Source organism: Aedes albopictus, chromosome 1, assembly GCF_035046485.1.
Source record: "Aedes albopictus strain Foshan chromosome 1, AalbF5, whole genome shotgun sequence".
Lineage (NCBI taxonomy): Eukaryota > Metazoa > Arthropoda > Insecta > Diptera > Culicidae > Aedes > Aedes albopictus.
This window is the reverse complement of record NC_085136.1, coordinates 143,959,606-143,980,134: the sequence shown is the minus strand read 5'-3', so window position 1 is coordinate 143,980,134 and position 20,529 is coordinate 143,959,606. Positions and strand designations below refer to the sequence as shown.

Sequence of the window (20,529 nt, the reverse complement as noted above, 5' to 3'; positions counted from 1 at the left end):
GAGACGAATGCCCCCTCTGGGTAAAGTCCATCTAAACAAAAAAAAATTGCTGGAGGTATACTACTACTATGAAGGAATCCCTTGATGAACTCATAAATAAATTAGCAGTTATTCATGAAGAAATTCCTGGAGGTATTCCTGAAGGAATTTATGGAGAAATTACCCGGGATGATTACCCGGAGAAATTCTCTGGAAGAATTCCTGGGGGAAACTGTGGAGGAATCCCTGGAAGAATTTCTGGAACATTTTACGGGTATAAATATTTGTTACAATTATAAGACAGAATAATTGTTTAATGTGTTATAAGTAAATTATTCGTTCGTTCTTTGTGTTGTATGTTTCATTTAAACTTGTAGATATTCCCATAATTTTAATGTACATTTATAGGGTTCTGGAAAAATAGAGGCCCATGAAATGCAATCCCACTTTGATTGCCAACTTTCAGGCCATTTCGGGCAGCAGTCAAATACTAGAGATGTAAACCTTTTCCTGCCACGGACTTCAAGTTGTTGAACTCAAGTATCGAATCCCGAAACGGGATGCCCGATTAGGATTAGTTTTCCTAAACAAAATCAAGCTATGAACACAGCAACAAATGCTGTGAACTAAAAGGCAAACTGCCAAATAAAATACAATTCCAGGAAGACTGATGGACCCAAACTAATAAATGAAACCTCGTCATCCTGTGATCGGAAGAAGTTATCCATCTGGATAACAGGGCACATATATGTTTTGTGTCATGTTGAGTCAATTTGTAATGTCGGCTGTTCGGGCTCGTTTGGAAGTTAACCATCAATGTTAACTTCTTTTCCCGATCAGTCTAGATAGCTGTGTAGTGTCGGTAGCGGTTGTCTCAATTGGCTAAGAATAACACTACGGACCGCCTGATCCAGTGGTAAGAGTCCACTAAACAGGTGACCCCTAATTCATGGTGTTATGCGGCTTTATGCTTGCCAAGGAATGAATGGTTAGGGGGGGGGGTCTAATAAAAACCTAACCACAAACGGAGCCTGTGGAGAATTAGGGCATCCTCCGCAGTATTACGCCCTTATTGCGCTAACCGGAGCAATGGTGAGGTGGACCTTGCGTTTCTCCGAGATAATCAGTTGCCCTTTTTAAGTCTCAAATTTGAGGCTAAATAAGGGCGGGATTATTCAAATGTTGTAAATTAGCTTACATTACTACCTATATGGGTTCGATTAATGCTTTTTCGCCATTGGCGTTTTTCAATTGACACCGATTTGGTTTGTCGTTGATGTTTCCTTTTTGTACTGTGATTGTGAAGAGTGTAATCCTGTCTAGTTTGGGTAGTGGCTACGACTAGGAAACCTCAGATCAATTTTTAGCGGAAAAAGCGTGGGTAACCCAAGTGGCTCTACTTCAAAAAGTTCATTTTCGTAGGGTAACTTCTGTATAGGTTACCTTGTGAACCCTATATGCTATATATTAGAATAACGTTAACCCTTTCCTTCCCACGACTTTGAACGACTATATCTATGCCAAAAAAGCGTTTCCGAAAAAAAGTGGTAGAACAAAAGTTATTGCAAATTGGCTCAATTTTTCGAAATCAATGAAAAAAAATTTAGTTGTAAATCAATAGGTTTTTGATTGTTTATCAATAGTTCAACTATTGAAACAAGTAGTTAGTAGTTGGGTTAACCTTGTTAGGTTATAACCATATTCTTGAAATGATTGCACCATATTCATCTAATTCCGTTTGTCCGGAGTTCGTCGAAAATCGATGGTGCTCTAGAGCAACCATGGGAAGTAGAGGGTTAACAGTATATTTCAACCTTTCCTTATGGGTGCCTTCAAGCAAGCTCTTGTATTCAGCATCTTTTCGCTGATACTTGGCAGTATTGCTACGATGATTACATCATCTGAAGTAGCTCAAACATTAATTTGAGATGCTTCAGTTTGATGGATTACTTAGGTAGTACAGTTACTTAACATAGGATTGCACCTAACCCAACTCTGCATGAGCAGAACTTGTGATGAGTTGACTGATTGGCATGTGTCAGATGAGGAGTCTCCATTCGACATTTTTTTGCACTTTTGAGTGTTCCTTCGCAAACTTTGCGCTTTTAGGCGTCCCTGCTCAACAAACTGGGTAACCCGTTGTGGTATGGGCTATGAGCTCTCGTTGCGCTTATGCGTTCATTCCCTCTTCTAGGGCACCCCTTCCTATTTCATCACCTTTACCTTTCCTAATTCCCATCCCTTGTCCTATTCTCCCTCAGGTAAATGATGAAATTGGCTTATATGTATGGCGATGGCACAAATGTCCCAAATGGAGGATAACGTGCCTCTAAAGCCGGCCTTCTGATACCTGATACCGTGTTGAGTCAATTTGTAATGTCGCCTATATGTACATTTGTAAGCAGGCTTTCCAAATGTACATCCTTCTCGCAACAGCCCGCGCAAGGCTGAATCGACACTCTCTTATGTGTGCAGACCATCTCTCGTTACCGTGTGCAACACCATCAGTGAGAAATGTATCGCCAACAGCACGCACACGCATGAGCGAAAGATGTATTGAAACAGCCGCTGCTTCGGCTGCTTGCCTGACAGTTGCATACTCGAGTCGTATCGAGCCGAGTGGGAAACGTCGTCAGTATTGTTGGCCGCATGGCGATGACAATCTTCGGCTAACCAAGCCGGCTGTCGCGTAAAGGGTGTCATAGGCTGTCACGGGAGCACATAGCTTAACGCTAAAAGTTATTCACAAAATATGTGCTCAATAAATATTTTTTTACAAACATGATATGCCTTTCACAAGATACCCCAGGGGCGAAAAGAAGTTTGTGCCAGCGTTTGTCAAAATTGTAATCTGGCTAAAATATACCACTGATGTGAGATTCAACTTTCGTTTATATTGAAAACATGGCAGTGCATTTCACATGCCAATAAAAAATAATGCTATGCAAAATACTCTACTAGAATAAGACTTACAGGTGCATATTCTCTATTTGAAAAAATACATAATACATGAAACGCGTCGATAATTTTGAACGTGCGATATACCATGATACTCGACACGTTCAACAGAAGTAAAATGCACGGGCCGAGCGCAGCGATTTTCGTCACTTCTTGTCCAGCCAACGAGAGACGGTTTGGGCTAGAGCCGAGGTTGTCATCGGCGAACGAACGCACAGCGAAAGCAGACGATGTGAGCAGTTCCCGACAGTGATGTTGTAGGTCGCATGAGTTTTATTCTGTGGGCTGTCATGAACCATGCATTCACAAGGCTGTCATGGGAATAAGAGTGTGACAGCCATCAAAATGCTATCATGATGCGGTACTTTTGGGAAGCCTGTTTGTAAGGTTCTATGTGTCCGTGATATGTCAAGTGTAATAATTTATTTTCTTTTATTTTTGTAACATGGCGCCCAACCTGGGGCCTTGTGCATTTATAGGGTTCCAATTTATCTGTTACATTGCCGCTCAACTAAAAAACCCATGTTCATGTTATAGTTTGTTTCTTTGTTGATCCATCTGGTTTAGGTTAGGTAAACTTAGAGTAGATCAAATATGAGTGTCCGCAACAATAAAGATAGATAAAGGCTAAGTGCTTGGTTGAAGGCAGTTCTTTGGCCGTTGGTTAATGGCGTTAGATCATACCCCTTTGCAGGATTCACTGGCGTTATTAGTTTTAACTTAGCCTGGTGGCAATAAGTTTTAAGTTAGCCTGGTGGCAATTTAACTCACGGAGTTATTTGGTAAGCGTTTGGCTTACGTAATTTAGTTAGTCTATTGTGGTGTCATCCTCTTTATTTTTGCCGTACTGAAAAGACTCATCACTATGGAGAAATGATCATCCTCACAGCTATTGGCGTGTTTCCCAATCAGGTACTGCATTTCGTATGAAATCCAATACTTGCTTGGGATGAGAGGCCCAGATTTCCCAAGGCTCCATCAAGCCCTTATCAAGGTAACTGCGGCGCTTTTGAAAAAGTACAGCGCACTCACACAATAAATGCTCAGAGCTTTCGCTCTCAAATTTACAGAAACGACATTTATTACTTAAATCATGTTTGTTCAGGTTCATTAACCTTAGTGTTTTAGATGCATCTGGTTCAATGAATCGTTTAGATTGACGACAATCTGAAGTATTCGACCAGATAAGTTTTATTTTAGATTTTTCAATATTCCTTAATTCCATTTTTAGGGCACAAGGAGCTATTCCAAAAAATGGCTCAGACCCAATGAATTGTTTGGATGACCCTATTTTTGCTAAGTAAAGAGATACAATAATATAATACAATAATATAGATACGTAATATAATGAGATGCAACAGACACAATCGTGAAATAATTATGCCAACAGAGTGAAGAAAAACAAGAGTAGAGCCTGTAGACCTTGAAGATTCTAATTCCAGGATAGTTTGGAAAGCCTGGAACATCCCATAAATATGCCAAAAGCATTATAGATGTGCACTGAGGTTCCATCAGCAGTATAGACTACATTCGACGAATTTTTTTCACAACTAAAGCATGATACATTATGTAGATATCGTAACCCAACTACATTGAAGGCCATTTGTATTTCACGGAATGTCCAACTACCACAATATCAAGTTGCTCATAGCATTGTGAGGTCTAATGGACACCAACGTGACCAACGTCTTGAACAGAGTGAACACAAACGATGGTAGATGTTTTAGATCTTAAGAAATTGAATTCCAGAGTAGTTTGGATGACCTAGATCATCCAATTCATGTACCATGAATTTTCTAGGGGTGCTTTGAGACTTTTTGAGTACCGTAGACTCTGTTCTGTGATCATTCATCGTGTATAAAATTTGGTTGAGAATATTAGATTTGTGTCACAAACTTCGGAGTACTTTGGAGCTCTGGGATCAAAACTTCAACAGACTATGATGGGTAGTAATACATTGCATGTCTAGGATCTGTGAAAACTATTGATGATTAGCAAAACGATAATATTTGAGCAAAAACATGCAGAATTTATAAAAATAGCTGTACCCGGCAAACTTTGTCTTGCCTACTGCGTTTTTGACGTTTCAAATTTCTAGCCAAGACCAAATCCCCGGTCAAAATATATAGAAAATCGATTTTCAAAAACTCTCGATTTCTCAAGTTATGCGCGGTCCCACGTATGCCACTGCATTTTTATATATATGGATACAAAAAAGCCATGTATTTTCGGCTCCCCGCAAAAGGGGGGAGGGTGCAAAGGGGGGGGGGGTGAGGTACCATGCATTTCTTAGCACATCTCTTCCCCTTGACTATAAAAAAAATACGGGGTAAAATGTTTTAAAACAAAGAAGATATTGCATTTCTACCAAAAGTAGATCGTCCCGGGTGTTTACGGGTTTCATATCGATAAGTATCCAAAAATTTTCGCCAAAAACTGCAAAAAGTGATCAATTTCATCAGAAATCACGGTACCCATAAAGAAAGCAATTGTTCAAAATTTCATTCCATTCAGTTAATCGTTAATTAAGCATGGAGATATAACAGTTCGAAAATGACTACCAGATAATAGGACGCAATCAGTGAAATACTAGATTGAAAGTAGTGAGCTGGATTTTTGTATGGTGAGATGATCAGTTCTCCATTTCTGCAATGAAATGGTGCAAACAGCGTGGGTTATATGGTTTCTTTCCTAATTTAATGCTGTTTGAGCAAAAGTTTGGGTAACTGTGTTGTTGAAGTTGCAAGAAATAAAAATACAACAACACAGTTACCCAAACTTTTGCTCAAATAGCATCAAATTAGTCAAGAAATCATATAACCTACGCTGTTTGTACCATTTCATTACAGAAATGGAGAACTGATCATCTCACCATACAAAAATCCAGCTCACTACTTTCAATCTAGTACTTCACTGATTGCTTCCTATTATGCAACATTTACCAACATTTGAACCATTAATAGCATACTAGTTCATCAACTTACACACTTACAGTGAAAATGAGAGAATTTTTGATTCTTTTTATGATAAGTTATACCTCATTGAATTTTGAAAAGTGACATTTTTTCCTGTACCCTGTCCCGATCATTTTGTTTATCCCCTGTTGTAGGTTTGCTTTGGGATCACCATAAACAATCATTATGTTGATGATTAAAATGGGCTTGTTAGGGGAATATCTGTAAATAAAAAGAAAATCGGGTTAAGTACGGTTCCTTTGAATTCCACTAAGAATTTGCATCCTTTGACAGATACGTATTTCGACCTCAACTGTAAGGTCGTCTTCAGTGTCTTGTACTTGACTCGAGTCAAGTACAAGACACTGAAGACGACCTTACAGTTGAGGTCGAAATACGTATCTGTCAAAGGATGCAAATTCTTAGTGGAATTCAAAGAAACCGTACTTAACCCGATTTTCTTTTTATTTAATCATTATGCTTATTTTTCGGTGTTTTTTCAACACTAATTAAACCTACCTTTTGCATCACGTTGGCAGCAGCTCGCTGACGTAATGAACGGATTGGGTAAAAAATGACCCTAAATGCCAAAGGAGGTTTATTTTTTTCAACAAATGTTAAGGACACATTCTACGAGCCCCGTATCATGAATACTCATTTTTCAAAGCTTAAATTTGGCATATTTCACATTTTTATAACATTCTACATTACTCTTGTCGTCCAAAAATGTGTTCAACATGATATTAAGGGCGGACGGGACGGTCGGGGAAATATCCGCCATTGCTCTGTTGCTACTAAGATGGTAATCTCAGATTCTACTTCATATTTTGCAACAAAAACCTATCACTGTGTATGCTCACTTGCAGTGCATATGCTGATTGTTTTTCAGCATCTTCAGTGCGATAGAACTCGAGATTACCATCTTCAAAATCGCGAGGCAAATTGTTAGAAAGAGAGGCAAGATAGGAAAAATAACACGGCGTCCCGTTTCACCTTAATGTAACAATAAATATTGCGCATTGCGCGGTTATAAGTGCGACGATGAAGTGCGGAATCTCAAATAAAAGTGCGATTTTGCGTCAGATCGTTCCAGTGTCTTCACCGCACTTATTCATTAGCTCGTGATGAATAAGTGCGGTGAAGACACCGGAACGATTTGATGCAATATCGCACTTTTATTTGAGATTCCGCACTTTGTCGCAGTCCAGTTAGCAATGCAATTAACTATATTTATTGAACGACGGTTAAGATTACCAATAAAATCGTGATTTTAAGGCATTTAGGCACGCTATTCATCAAAGCTGCCGTATTTCAAACACCAACGCACTGATTTTTCAAAAGTCTTCCATGTTTAACAGATAAATGTAATGTAGATTTTTTAGCATACAAAGAATTTTAAATGTAATACCTACTTTACAACTCTGAGATAAGGCTGGTCAAAGTATAGGTTTTTAAAGCGTTGTAACGTCACGGAAAATCAACCTTTATGAAATTTATTCAAATTCGGAACAAGTTTCAAATTTGAAATTTTGTATGGTCTTTGTACTCCAGAATATAGTTAAAATGAAGCTAAAAGAAAGTAAATCGGTTAACTGATGCCTGAGTTTCACCTGGTTGAAGTTTGCGTTGTAACGTCACGAAAAGAAGTTCTGTGGAAAAAAAAAACAAACTTCTCTGGCTTGGACGGCTTCTGCAGTGTACAAAGGTAGTTCTATATTCAAAACTATTTCTGTCTCGTTGTGTATGAGCCCTTTTACAAGATATCATTCATACATTGCGTACCATTAGGGCCCGTTCATAAACTAAAGAAAAAAGAGGAAAAAACATATGATGTCTATGATATCAGAGCCAAACAGACACAACACTGACAACATTACCATCTCATGTATCTCAGGGTATTGACAACTTCGAGAGTTAGTGTTTTCAGCAAAGTTGTTAGATTGGTCAAAGACTTAAAGTTGATGGATAGTTTGGTTTAAAGTTCCACCAAAAAGCGGCGCAAAAGACCTTACAAATTTTTAATTTCATATATTTTAGGACGCCGATTACTTAGAAAAACGGTTTCTTTGGCAAAATAGTTTGGTCAGTGGCGTCTCGTAACCTCACTCTTTACCTGTTCAACGACCCTAAAACTTGCATTTGCGGAGAGTTCAGGACCAGGATTAAATTGAAAATGGACGGAAACGACTATTCTCGTCATTTTTCATAAATTAGAAACCAATTTGTTAAGAAAATTTAAGAATTTACATTCGTTGAACAGGTAGAATTGAGGTTAGGGAATCGTCACTGAGTTTGGTAAGTCTTTAGATGCGAGATTTCGCCACTAGAAGACGCTAGTTTCCATTTTGCAAAAGCTGGCAAATAATTAGAATTTCTCAAAAAGTGTTCCACAAGCTGGAACTTTTTTCACTTTTGACATATTGTATTCGAATTAAATGGTAATCAAAGACCAATATATTAGTCATTAATGTTCAAAAATTGATTTGATTTGATTCACTTGATCCCAAGATATAAAAGTCAAAAAAGATGTATTCTGCTTGAAGCGCTCCATCTTTGTGGAGAGCTAACCAACCAAGTCAAAATTTGTAGCGATTACAGATAACAAGATGAGGAACTATCAGTCAAAATTTAAGATTTTTTGATATTTTTTTAGAGTTACGGCTTGTAGAATGTTTTAAGATACTACACCGTCTTCAGCCAGAGGCTGCACAGACTGAACATTACATACACGAGACAACGGACAACACACATAACACCCAGTGGCCCAATGGAGAATTTTCCGTTCGACGAAAAGTTTTCCCCGACTGGAGCGGGAATCGAACCCGCACTCCGAGGCTAAGGAAGCGCCTAGACGACTGACGCCGCTTAACGCACGGCCACGAAGCCCACAATGTTTTCATGATAAATAAAACAATGGTATGCTTTTGAAAATTTGTAACTAGCGCCACGGTGCGGCAGAAATAAAATCCAAACGGTTATTTAACTGAAAGTCCTTGATCTACCAAATAACTTTACCGAAGCAACAATACATATTCCTAATTATTCAATATCCTGATATAAACGAAACTAAAAATGTGTATGCCCTCTAGCGCCTCCTAGTGGAAGGATTTGAAATCATATTGAAATCAACTGAAATTTCTTGACCAGCCAAACAACTTTGTCGAGGACATCAACTGTCTAAATAATAAGGATCTTGAAATACATGGGATGGAAATTATGTTAGTGTTGCGTCTGTCTTTGATATCACAAGAATCACCGACTCATATATCGCAGGACCCTGATTACTTAGAGAGTTGTTTAATTTTTCAAGTCGTTTGATTTAAGGTTCTACTTGCCTAGTGGTAGTTGAAATTTTGAAAAATCAGATCAGGTAGGGGTAGGCGGGGCAATATGGACACCCTAAGGTTTTTGCCAACTTTATCTGGCAAGATGTCAAAAAAGTTTAGTTTTTTGATACATATATCCTTTTAAAGTCTATTTAGCATCTATGGCATATAGTGTAGAATTAGCTTAAGTTAAAATACACATAAAAAAAAAAAAAAAAAAATCTATGGCATAAGAATGCTCACGAAGAAAAATGATTTATCCACTTAAAAAAATGTTATGAAAAATATTAGTTTTTCATGACCGTCTTCAAGCATACGGGGCAGAATGGACACCCCCATGGGGCAATATGGACACCATGAGACTTTTACGAATTTCGTACATTATTTACACCTATAAAGTCATTTCATTACAAAACAACTATTATGGATGAATAATACGCCGAAGTAGTTCAGTTTTGTTCAGTCAATTTAAATTCAGGCTGTTTTGGATAAAGCTTCGTTTTTGTCGGCATGTACAGCTGTGCCTACAACAACTATTTTCCACTGCTGTCGTTTTTTGATCAATTTTTTTCACCCTATGTCTACTATAGTGAACATTTAACCGAAAATATACTGAAATTGAAGAATTTGGTTGGTTTGTGATTTAGGTTATATTTTTCCCTTGCCGCTTCTTTCAAAAAGGTGAGTGTTCATTTTGCCCCGGCAGCAGAAGATATTTCCAAACTTGATTTTTGATATAATAAAGATGAAAATACAAATATGTTAAGCATGTAAATACAGCAAAACTACTTGCATGTGTTCTAGAAATATCAGGTTTTAATCGACCTGCAATAAATTAATCACTAAATCTTATTTTAGATGGTGTGAAAATTATAATTTCCATGCACAAAAAATGGAGGACGCAGGACTTTTTCGTGTAAAATCAAGTATAATTTTAATTTCGAATGTTTCTTTCCTGAAACTACGTTGTAGACAAATGGACTATATTTTCCATTCATTAAAAGTTCAAAAAAGTTCGCCTATTTCAAAATATTGAGGGTGTCCATTCTGCCCCGGGTGTCCATATTGCCCCGCCTACCCCTACCGTGATTTCGGGTGAAATTGATCACTTTTAGCAGTTTTTTACGAATATTTTTTAAATACTGAACGATACGGATAAATTTAATTCTTTAAAACAAGTACGACCATGGTTTTCATCAGTCAACGAGGTTAAAAATTCTACTGTAAATCACTTTATTACAAAAAATATCATTTGAAATAAAAAATCAAAAATTTTAATTTCGGGGTGAAATTGATCAACCAGTGAAATGTTTTTGTAAGTGCTGAAAATATTTTTTCCTCCTGAATTGATCACCCCGGAATGCGAAAAGCTATGCAAAATTTTTACAAGTCAACTAAATATTTAATTATTTAAGTTTGAAGTTAAATAAATCTTAGGAAAATGCCTGAAAAGTACAATTTTATGCAAAAATGTCAATATTTATAGAACTTTTGATGACAAAATCGGGTTTAGCAAATACTTGACAGCTAGAAACATTCATTCGAATATTCATTACATGTACGACACAGCTACGGTAACAAAAGTTTGAAAGTGTCTTTGAAGTTCGCCCAACACGCAGTTTCGGAAAATATTGAATTTTATTCAGCAATATGTGACTACTTTGTTGTAAAACATGTAAACTCATCATTCAATATCTCTTGCGCCAGATGATGAACATATTTTACAAATTGTTTCACGTTTAAAGCGTTATTTTTAACAAATAAAAATGGCCCACTCGACGATCAATTTCACCCCACTGATCAATTTCACCCGAAATCACGGTACATTATATTTATTCAAAAAAGAAAAGTTCTAACTTTTTAAAAAGTGCTCAAAAATGTTCACATTTGACTGTTAATTTCTCAACTAGTCAAAACTTTTAATTAGCTTCGCCCAGTGGCGAAATCTCACGTCCAATGGTAAATCAGCTGTAAGTCTTTGACTTATCAAATAACTCTGCGAAAGACATCAACTCTCTAAGTAATTGAGATTTTTTTATCGCCGTTAGGTGTATTTGTCTCTGAGATCACAGAAGTCAACCTTAGGATCGTAAGTGGTATGCAAATCCTCTGGTATGACTTTGGTTCAATAAATTCTCGCACGCATCTTAAAGAGTTTTTACTTGCATTGATGACATAGCATAGATTATTGAAGAATGTTTATCTCGACGGTGATGAGTTCCATGCTGAACAATCTAAATATCTGGGGCGGTGCAAAGTAACGGATCTCAGGGGTCTAGTCTTTGGGATAAAATTAGAAGAATATGGGTGGTACTAAGCCGAAGATGGATGTCGGTGTAATTAACCTCTATGAAGCAGTATTCAATATTCATACTTGGCCCTCCGAGCCATTTATCACAAAACGGATTTTCAATAGCATAAGGTTCCCCTTGAAGCAGTAAAGATAATGCAGTAATATATTCACAAATTCGGGCAGATTTGACTGATTATTCTGATTCTAACAAAGGTCCTCCTCAAGCATCGTCCAAGTCTCGTGTCCGTAGAGAACCACCGGTCTTATTAGCGTCTTGTACATGGTACATTTGGTGCGGGCGAATCTTTTTTGACCGCAGTTTTTGCTGGAGCCCATAGTAGCCACGACTTCCACTGATGATGCGCCTTCGTATTTCACGGATCACGTTATTGTCAGCCGTTAGTAAGGAACCGAGGTAGACGAATTCTTCTACCACCTCGAAAGCATCCCCGTCTATCGTAACATTGCTGCCAAGGCTTGTCCTGTTTCGCTCAGTCGTACCTACCAGCATGTACTTTGTCTAAGTCGCATTCACCACCAGTCCGACCTTTGTTGCTTCACGTTTCAGGTTGGTGTACAGTTCTGCCAACGTTGCAAACATTCTAGCAATAATATCCATGTCATCCGCAAAACAGACAAATTGGCCGGATTTCGTGAAGATCGTACCTCGGCTGTTGAGCCCGGCTCGTCGCATAACACCTTCCAGGGTGATGTTGAATAGTAGACAGAAAAGTCCATCACCTTGTCGTGATCCCCGTCGAGATTCGAATGAACTGGATAGTTCACCCGAAATCCTTACGCTATTCTGCACACCGTCCATCGTTGCTCTTATCATTCTGGAAAGCTTCCCGGAGGATTTGCCGTACGGTGAAGATCTGGGCCGTCGTCGACTGGCCGTCGATGAAACCGGCTTAGTAACTTCCCACGAACTCATTTACTTTAGGTGAAGACGACGGAAGATGATCTGGGATAGCACTTTGTAGGCGGCATTCAAAATGGTGATCGCTCGAAAGATCTCACACATGAACTTGTCACCTTTCTTGTGGATGTGGATTCTGTCTATCCCTTCCTTCCACTCCTCCGGTAGCTGTTCGGTTTCCCAGATCTTGACTACTAACTGGTGCAGACAGGTGGCCAACTTTTCCGGGCCCATCTTGATGAGTTCTGCTGCGATACCGTCCTTACAAGCCGCTTTGTTGTTTTTGAGCTGGTGGATGGCATCTTTAACTTACCTCAGCGTGGGAGTTGGTTCGTTCCCGTCCTTTGCTGCACCAGCATAGTCATTTCCTCCGCTGCCTTGGTCCTGAGTGACTACATTCTCTTCGCCATTCAGTTGCTCGTCGAAGTGCTGCTTCCACCTTTCGATCACCTCACGTTTGTCCGTCAGGAGGCTGCCGTTCTTATCCCTGCAGATTTCGGCTTGCGGCACATAGCCTTTGCGGGATGCGTTGAGCTTCTGGTAGAACTTAAGTGTTTCTTGTGAACGGCACAGCATTTACATTTCCTCGCACTCCGCTTCTTCCAGGCGGCGCTTTTTCTCCCGGAAGAGACGGGTCTGCTGCTTCCGCTTCTGTCTGTATCGCTCCACATTCTGTCGGGTTCCATTCTGCAGCATTACCGCCCCCGCTGCATCCTTCTCCTCTAGAACCGCTCTGCACTCCTCGTCGAACCAACCGTTTCGTCGACTCCGTTCTACGTACCCGATAGTGCTCTCGGCTCCGTTGTTGATGGCTGCTTTGACTGTACTACAGTTGTCCTCTAGAGGGACCACATCGAGCACACCCTCGTCCGGCAAGGCTGCCTCGAGATTCTGCGCGTATGCGGTGACGACATCCGGTTGCTTCAGTCGCTCTAGATCGTACCGGGGCGGCCGCCGGTACTATACATAGTTAAGGTGTCTTACTGCATCACTAAGTTTTCAAACGAATCATTGACTTTTTGCTTTTCAATAATTGTTTGCCTCGCATTTTTGAAGTAATAAAAAACTGCCAATTCTGCAGCAACGCAGCAGAAAAAGTATTATCGCAATCACTGCGAGTGAGCATATAGGATGATACTTTTTCATACGAATATTCGCTTTGGTGGCAGAGAATTATTACATTGAAATTTTGAGGCTCTTATCCAACATGGCTGCCGATTCTGATGATGCCGTAAAAAGCCTTAATAACGGAGAGTTTTGGGCGCAGTTCAACCAACACCAGGTAGTGATCAGAGTCGATATTAGTTCCACGATAGGTCCTGACGTCGATAATGTCGGAGAAGTGCCGTCCATCAATCAGAACGTGGTCGATTGGGATTCCGTTTGATGTGGTGATCTCCAGGTGTAATGATACGGGAGGCTGTGCAGGAAGAAGTTGCTACGAATGGCCATGTTCTTGGAGGCGGCGAAATCAATGAGGCGTAGGCCATTTTAGTTCGTTAGCTGGTGGGCGCTGAACTTTCCATTCGTCGGTCTGAATTCCTCCTCCTGGCCTACCTGAGCGTTTAGATCCCATATGATGATCTTGACGTCGTGGTTTGGGCAGCGGTCGTACTCGCGTTCGAGCTGCGCGTAAAATGCGTCTTTCCGGAGTAAATGCGGAGTGAGAGCTGTGCACGTTTATTATGCTTATGTTGAAGAATTGACTTTTGATCCTGCACATTCTTTCGTCGATCGGCCACCAACCGATCACGGGTCTCTTCAGGTCGCCCATCACTATAAAAGCTGTTCCCAGCTCACGTGTGTTGCCGCAGCTCTGGTAGATGGTATGATTACCTCTAAACGTTCGCACCATGATAGATCCTGTCCAACACACCTCCTGCAGTACTACGATTCCGAACCCGCGGTCCTTCAGTAAATCGCCGAGAGAGCACCCGCATGCTCACGATGAAGTTGAGAGATCTGCAGTTCCACGTACCGAGCTTCCAATCGCAAGTCCCTTTTCGTTGCTGTGGTCGTCCCCATTGGTATTGGTTCGCATTCTGCTTTTGTTAATTTTTCGGTGCTAGTTTTTTTACGGCTGGCTCGCAGGGCCTGACACCAACCCACTAACCCAGGAAGCTGGGCTTACCTTACCGGAAGCTACGGGTTCTGCATTGGTATTTCCTCCAACTACGCAGGGCTGCCCAACCTACGGCCCGCGAGAACATTTCGAGCGGCCCGCTGCATGAACGAAGAAAAATAATGGCATTTGGCCCCTGGAACAATAATTCTGAAAATTTTCGTTTCTCAAATAAAAACAAATTGACACACAAGGTATTCTAATTTTTTTAAATAATATCTATTCTTGTTGACATTATTGCTGTTATTATGAAATGTATTTTATCTCTCTCTCTCTTCTTGGCGTAACGTCCTCACTGGGACAAAGCCTACTTCTCAGCTTAGTGTTCTATGAGCACTTCCACAGTTATTAACTGAGAGCTTCCTCTGCCAATGACCATTTTGCATGTGTATATCGTGTGGCAGGCACGAAGATACTCTATGCAGGGTGGCCACTCAAAGCGACAAATAAAATTCCCGAGTTTTTCCCGGTTTTCCCGGTAGCTTTTTGAAAATTTTCCCGATTCTGAAATATAATGATTTACAGTGAAATTTTAACGTAACCTACTAAGAAAAATTTAAGAGAATTAATATTGATTTTTATCAAATCCTTGGATTTAACATAGCATTTATATGAACCTGAAAATAAGTTCATGACTTATTTATAAAATGTTTAGCTAAGTTATGTTTTGTTTGATTTGTTTTCTCGTATCCAATTACAGGCATTGAAGTTACGACATCTTCATTAAAGATTCGAATTCGTAGATGCGATCAACTAGCACAAATTATGCAGTTATTTATGAAAATAAAAATGAAGATTATATCCCTGGGGGGTCAAAATTCTTACAGAAAACAGTATGATTATAGGATTAGTTGTACGAATCTAATAATAGATGGATTCCTTAGTAATATTCCAAAAGTCTTTTGAAAAAAAAAACTTGGTAAATTCGTTTGGGTAACCACATAATAGGCAATAACAGAATGCCCAAAAAAAACATTCTAGATCTATATGAACTTCTGGTGGAATATCTGGAAAGATTACTCGTGAAAGAATTTTGGAAACAATTTCTAGGGGAATCTTCTGACGAAATCCGTGTAGTATTTTTGATGGTCGTTTTTAAGTTATTTCAATGGAAAACCAGTTTCAAACTTTATGGTAGCGTAAATGGATACTGCTGATAGTTAAGCAGGGTTCTTAGTCTGCAATCGTGAATTCGAAGAGAAATTGAAGAAATCTAAGAAATTTTAGATTTTGTCTGATACTCGTATTCAGTTATTTAATCAGCGATTGCAATGTGGAATTCTCAGAGATTTAGTTTCTGATCACATTTTCAGATATGCTAGAAATTTCTCCAGGAATTCTTGAAAGTATTTCCCCAAAATTTAGAGGCAGATCAATTATTTAGAAATTCTTCCATAAATCATACCATTATGGTCATAAATCATACCATTATGGTCAATATACTTTTGAATACTCACTGGAACTCCCGCAAGAATTTCAATTGGTAGTTCTCTAAATTCTCCAGAACTTCCTGGACCAAGAATTTTACCAGAAATTTATGTGGGCTTCGTGGTGGTGCCAACCGTTTAAGCGTATTGTAAGCCACGGAGTGTGGGTTCAATTTCCACTCCAGTCGGAGAAAACTTTTCGTCGAACGGAAAATTCTTCATTGGGCCACTGGGTGCCGTAAGTGTTGTCCGTTGTCTAGTGTAAGTTTTGTTCAGTCTGTACAGCCTTTGGCTGAAGACGGTGTGTAGTGTCTTTAAAGCTTCACCAAAAACTCACTCCGGTTTTTTCCGAACATTTTTTTTTGTCTTTATTAAAGAGATTTTCAGCCCTAGGCTGGTTCAACTCCGATTTTCCGAACATTTTTTTCAACCAGTTTAACAAAATAATACAACAGATTTTTTTTCAAACAAAATATTAGAAATACTTTTATTACCTACAGACGTGCTTTGAGGAATTTCATTAGATACTAAAAATCCCTTTATATATTCTTCCAGATATTTTTAACTAATTGTTTTTAAATTGTGGGAATGTTTCCACCAGAATTACTCATCCAGATTTTCATAATTTGCTTCTTGGAGCTATTCATTCAAGAAATCAAACAAAAGTTTTATTTATCAGCATTCTATCCGAATTTCTAATAGACTTTCGCTCAAAGGCTATAACGAGTATTCTACTAGAGATTGTACCAGGACGTTTTGTTAAACAGAATTTTTATAGGACGCTTGACGCTTTCTGGAATATGCGCATCCTGAAATGCAGAAATGTCATATGAATCTATGAAATTTTTTATTTATTTCAACCAGTGTTTCCACCAGGATGTTCTCTAGAATATCTTGTTCAAATTGTGATGTTAGGTATTATCATTGTGATTCACTTTAATGGTCATTACTCGAAGACAAGATATTCATTTCAAGAATGGTTGGTTAAACAGATTGTCGTTCTTAGGCTTCTGGAGACTGCATAAATTTTAGAAGTCGCCCTAGTGTCTATGTTGGGAATTCCCGGTGGCTAGCAACAATTCCCGAGGTTTTCCCGACTTTTTCCCGGTGGTTTCAAATTCCCGAGCTTTTCCCGGTTTTCCCGAAATTCCCGACTGGGTGGCCACCCTGTCTATGCCCAAGGAAGTCAAGGAAATTTCCTTTACGAAAAGATCCTGGACCGACCGGGAATCGAACCCGTCACCCTCAGCATGGCCATGCTGAATACCCGTGCGTTTACCGCCTCGGCTATATGGGCCCTATGTATTTTATCCTGACCACCGAATAATGGAAAGTCAAAGGTCAAATCACAATTCGTTTTTTTTTTCAGAGACATATTTTTGGAAGCAATAATTTAAAAATTTCATCAAGCTAGTCTACAACACAAGAAAATTATAAGAATGCAGCGTAAGATCCAGCTTGGTTTATAAACCCCCTCAATTCTAAAACCGCTTTCTAGATTGAAACCACTGCCTTCAATCAGCGATACTCAGAAAAATTTCAAAAAACGATTGTCGAAACTCTTTTCATGGCCCGTCAAATGGTGTGGAGTATAGCTTATTGAGTTGTCCAAAAATTGTCTCACGTAACCTAATGCAAGCCTATCCATATACGTGAGAACAAAAGATGTTTACAAAGTTCTTACAGATAGATTAACACGGGAATTCTGAACACAAATCACTACCACACAGGAATTTGGATTGGTCAATGGCCCGCGACTGTAAAAGGTTGGGCAGGCCTGAGTGTTAAATAGCTACCCAGGTAACCACTAAGCACTGTTCTGAGCATTATAACGGCCATTAAACAGTTTTTCAGTGCTAAGTAGCTCTATATAAGCATTCCTAATGCTTATAGGCACTATAACCAGTAAGAACTAAATTAAGCCCTGTAAGCCTATATAAAGCCTACAAGCTGTAAAGAAGTTTGTCAGTGCTGTCACGGGGCTTGGAGCACATGACGTTTATATCAATCAAAATAGATTTCGACCAAAACAGACTCGAGTCGGTCATGATCAATACATTTTAAACATCCATGTCGGACGGGATTGACGAAACGGGATTATTTTTGTTGTTGGCATGTTTATCGGAATGGTGTTGTTAAAAGATAATGGAATTTGGTTATCTTGATTATTCCATTTTTTTTTTCAATCAAAACAAACTCCAGCTCGTTTCCCTCTTCTTGTGAAACGTTTCCCGACCATTTATATAAACATTGCTTCTCCTGCATCAATTCCTGCGTTCGTTACCACCAACCTTACCACTGAATTATCCTCATCCCATATTATTTTCAACCCTTGAAATGCCCAAACTATTTTGTTTTTCGGTTTAAATACTAGTTTGATTACACCATTCCCATGGTGCATTGGTGGAGCAGATGAGAAAGGCAACGGATTTGATCAGGAACACGGAGGACAACAGCTAGAATCTGGATGAAGTAGCAAAAAAGCAACTTCAATGGAAGCGAAGGAAGTTAGAAAAGAAGATAAACAATTTTTTTTCTTTTTTCTTTGTCTCACTTTTGACAACTTTCGCTCCAGAGACTTGGTACGATATTTTAAAGTTGGTCGTATATCAGCCGAATAATTCGCCAAAAGTGGCTTTTGAGCAGCTCTATAAGAGGATATAGAACCAATTAGCTCTGTTAGCCAGGTTCTACATTCGATTATAGAGCCGACTTAATGCCATTTTTACGGCTTAATGGTTACTTGGGTAGGCTCAAGCGCCAGTCTTCGCCGGGGAAGACTTGCGATACGGATTTCAAATTTTGACATGATTGTGTTTTAGCTAAAACGTTTTTTTTTTCAATTTTAAAATTGTAGCTTTATCAAATTAAACAAAGAATAGGGAGGGCCTACTAAGCATGGGCTCGTAATCAGACCAAGTCGTTAAAAGCTATAAATTTGTCCCTGGAAATAGGTACGCAGTCGCAATCCGATTTTCGTGAAAATATTAGAACTCATGTCCTGATCAACTTTTTGTATGAAAATCATCTTTTGTAAGTTTCTAAAATTGTATAAGTACATTATGTACATACTGCCAATATTCTCATGCGTAAAACTGACTTTCAAGCAAAATCACTCACCTCCATCGGTTGCTCGACGATTTCCGTTGAACCCAAATATGATGGACGTCCCGGTCGGTTTCTTCCACCCGCGCCAGTTATTACACACACTTTCCGGTTCCGAACTCCAGCTGCACAAGGAATCTTCTTCGAACCGGTCCGAATCTTCGAAACTGAACCGATCACACTCTTCATTATTGTTCGCGTTCGCATTCTGTTGGTTGTTCTGATTCGGCTGGTTGTTGTTGTTGTTGCCACTGTTGTTATTACCAGCATTCCACTCTTGTGGGCCCCCACCACCGCCCCCACCCGCTGCTTCCGGTGGGGCATTCTGGTTGTTGCTGGGCCCACCACCACCACCCCCGCCAGCAGCTGATGATGATGCTTCTCGATTATTGTTTTGCTGTTCCTGGTGTTGCGCTTGCTCCCGCTGTGGTGGCCGCTCAGGGCCACCCCCAGCAGCGTTCGAAGCGTTTGCCAGCTTCGTCTACGCTGATCGATAACCTTCTTGCACAATCCCCGAATAGAACAGATACACCAACCACGGTCGTCGAGCGAGAGGACAGAATCGAAACACACGCACACACAAATCGATTTCACCTTTCCGATTATTGAGAAATCTTGGGGATCTTTTCACTGTGGCTCAGACGGAAAAGTTTTTCTGCTTTCTTCCATACAACACAGGATTGTTTCTTCTATGGTAGCTGTATTAGGGTAATTAACACTGACTGGCACTGTTTTCCTCTTCGCTGCTGGGACTACGCACTTTAGCACTTTTTTATGAGCTCGATTGTTGAGATTCCTTGCTGCGATTATTACTGATATTGGCAAACGACACCATCGATGGACACAAAACTGCCAAAGCCATAGCCCCGAAGTGTCTCAGATCTTTACACAAAATATACGAGAAAAAGAACGATCATTTTTTTTTAATGTTGTCTCACGTATTGTGGGACGATACACACAGTTCGATGTTGCTGATGATGGTGGCCTCTGCGTGTCTCTGTGGGAAGCCAGCCATCATATGAAGACCAGTGCTGCCGGGTTTCTAATGCTGGCACGAACTTTACAATGTAGGAATATTGATTTTTCTTGATGTACAGAGATTTTATGAGATACATACAGTGAAGTCTTTAATGGAAAGAAAACGTATCCCAAAGCACTACTTCCAAACTCATTGAAAAGTTTTCATAGAACTAAATCTTTAGAAATTTAGTACCCCCGCGTCTACCGTTCGGCTATGTGGGCCATACAGTCCCGGACATTAAGTCGCGTTTTTTTTTGCGAAATAGCGTCCAAAAGTTTGGATGCGCCATAATAATTTATGTGCCTTCTTTCCTTGGACTTCGTGGCGTATGTGCAAGTTCGGATGTTATACCCCGAAAAAATGCGCCATAAAGTCCTGGGACGAAAAAAGGACTACGATTGGAAACGTGGAACATGGAATTGCAA

The 20,529-nt window shown here is 39.6% G+C and overlaps 1 protein-coding gene across 1 annotated transcript in view; it reads right to left on the bottom strand.

Moving 5' to 3' along the window:
• Positions 1 to 19,549, bottom strand: part of LOC109421825 (zinc finger SWIM domain-containing protein 8 homolog) — a 46,210-nt gene extending 26,661 nt beyond the window's left edge. Inside the window, exon 1 of the mRNA XM_029861731.2 lies at positions 19,099 to 19,549. The gene's annotated coding sequence lies outside the window, so the exon portion shown is untranslated. The remainder of the gene's footprint in view (positions 1 to 19,098) is intronic.
• Between the last annotated feature and the right edge of the window lie 980 nt (positions 19,550 to 20,529).